This window comes from Chrysochloris asiatica, unplaced genomic scaffold (assembly GCF_000296735.1).
Source record: "Chrysochloris asiatica unplaced genomic scaffold, ChrAsi1.0 scaffold00201, whole genome shotgun sequence".
In the NCBI taxonomy this organism is placed as follows: Eukaryota; Metazoa; Chordata; class Mammalia; order Afrosoricida; family Chrysochloridae; genus Chrysochloris; species Chrysochloris asiatica.
The window spans coordinates 2,482,076-2,484,728 of record NW_006408719.1 but is presented as its reverse complement, the minus strand read 5'-3'; positions in this window follow the sequence as shown (position 1 = coordinate 2,484,728).

Genomic DNA, 2,653 nt, shown 5'->3' with positions numbered 1-2,653 from the left:
GTGGAGTCGGTTCTGACCCACAGCGACCCTGTACAGGGTTTCTGAGGCTGTAAATCTTTATGGGAGCAGAAAGCCTCATCTTTCTCCCGCGGAGCTGCTGCTAGTTTCAAACTGCTGACCTTAAGGTTCACAGTCCGATTCATAACCACTACGCTACCAGAGCCCTTAAACTATCACATAATTCACAATAAAACATTTAAAAAACAAAAGAATAATTGTTTGATAGTTACCAAGGGTGGAAGAGATGGTACAGTAACTCACAAATTAGGGGATAAATGCATGGTAGCTATGGTGACAAGGAGGGCAATAAATAGGAGGGGAAGGGAAATGCACAAGAAGGGGAAGTGGGTAGAGGAATGGGGATGATAGGGAAAGACTTAGGGAGGTATACATGGGCTAAATGGGATAGACTGTGATGTATGCAAAGCCTTGGAACAACAGGGCTCTATGATATAGGGATCGAGAAATAGTCTGAATGGGTAAAGGAGGGGAAATAATGTTAAAGTGCTTGACTGTTTTGTGGACACTGGGTTCTTCTGTCTACTAGAGTAATATGGACATTTAAGTGTGATAGAAAGTAATATTGGGAAAGATGATTACAGAAAGTTTCCAAGCCTGTCTTCAGCCTATAACTGATTGGATTATCTAAAGGGTGTACTATGTGCCCAGGGAAGAAAGGTGTCTTGTTAAGCATTTGTGGCATATAGGGCCTTAGGTGGAATCCTGAGCCCCACCAGAACCTTTAGAGGTGGGACATTCCTAATTAAAAAGACATGTAGACCAACCTGGAGTGGCTAGAGGATCAGAAGATAGTTCTTGAGAGAAAGATCAATGTACTGAGAAAGGCAGTATCCTGCAGGCAGGAAACTGGGTTGCAAAATGTGGCCTTTAGACATTTAAATGAATATATCATTTCAATGTGGTATGTGTACATAAAAAAAAAAGGTAATATAGGTAAATACTGTTAGCTGAAGGTGCATGGAGGAGATTGTAATCATTGCTATGATTTACTGAATATAAAACTGATGAGTTTCCCTGTAAATGTTCACTCACTGAATTCACAATAAAAACTATGAAATAAATAAATAAAAAGAGGCAAGGATATTGAAGGAAGAAGCCCGAAATGCATTGAAGGCATTGACAAAGAATAAGGCTCTGGGATGGGAATAAGATTCTTATGATTTAGTAGTAAGTGATTGTTATCCTTAGGAGCTCTGGTAGTGTAGTGGTTACGAATTAGGCTTCTAATCTCACAGACAGCAGTTCAAATCTACCAGCTGTTTTGTGAGAGAAAGATAAGGCTTTCTGCTCCCGTAAAGAGTCACAACCTCGGAAACACTGTACAGGGTCGCTATGAGTCAGAACCGACTCCATGGCACATAACAACAACAACAATTGTTATCATGACTAATTGCGACTGTCACAACTATAAAGGTAAAAGTTTGTGAGAAAAACAGGGGAGTAGTTAATATTACAGTCCAGAACCAGAGGACACTAGGACTACCAAGGGAGAAGAGCACAAGTGGAGTGTGGGACCCTATCCAGAGAAGCAGCAACACCAGAGATGGAGGCAGAGATGAGGACATGGAGAGAGGTAACAGCTGAGGACTCTGGACTGATGGAAAGAGAGGGACTGGCTGCTGGTAGCCAGGAAGCAGGCTTGCAGAATGTGCCCTTTAGTTATTTAAATTATTATATATTTCTGAGTGTTTCTATGTACATACACTCCCCCCACACCCACAACGGAAAAAAAGGAAAACCAAGGGAATGGAAGCAAATACTGTAGAATGATAATGCACAGAGGTGATTGTAATCATTACAATGAAACAATTATACTAGCTGATGTTCTCTCATGTAAACTGACAGGAAGAAATCCATTCCAAAGATAGGTGACCTAACAGAATTAGACAATATCATTAGTATCTCATACAAGTAAGATAATTCAAAAATGGTTGCTAAGGTACATTGACAGAGAATTGCCAGAATTTCAAGACAGGTTCAGACAAGGAGATGGAATGAGGGATATCAATGCTGATGTCATAAATATCTTTGATGAGAGCAGAGACTACCAGAAAGATGTTTACCTGTGCTTTACTGTGTACGCAAAGGTTTTTGATTGTGTGGATCATGATAAATTATGGACAATATTGCAGAGAATCATTTTCCAAACAATTAATTGTGCTCATGTATTATTGAATAATGCAGTAAGCATCAAGAGAAGATGGAAGGAATACACAGTCACTGTACCAAAAGGAAATGGTTAATGTTTAACCATTTAAAGAGATAGCACAAGATCAAGAGCCAATGATACTGAAAGAGGAAGTCCAAGGTGCATTGAAGGAATTGGCAAAGAACAAGACACCAGGAATTGATGGAATAAAAATTGAAATCTTTCAAGAAAGTGATGTGGCACAGGAGGCACTCACTCATCTCAGCAAAGAAATTTGGAAGACAATTATCTGGCCAACTAATTGGAAGAGATCTATATTTGTGCCCATTCCAAGGAGAGGTGACACAACAGAATGCAGAAATCATCAGACAATCTCTTTGTTACCCCATGTGAGTAAAGTTTTACTAAAGGTAATACAGAAATGGCTACAATAATATATTGACAGAGAACTTTCAGAGGTTCAAGCCGGATTCAGAAGAGGCC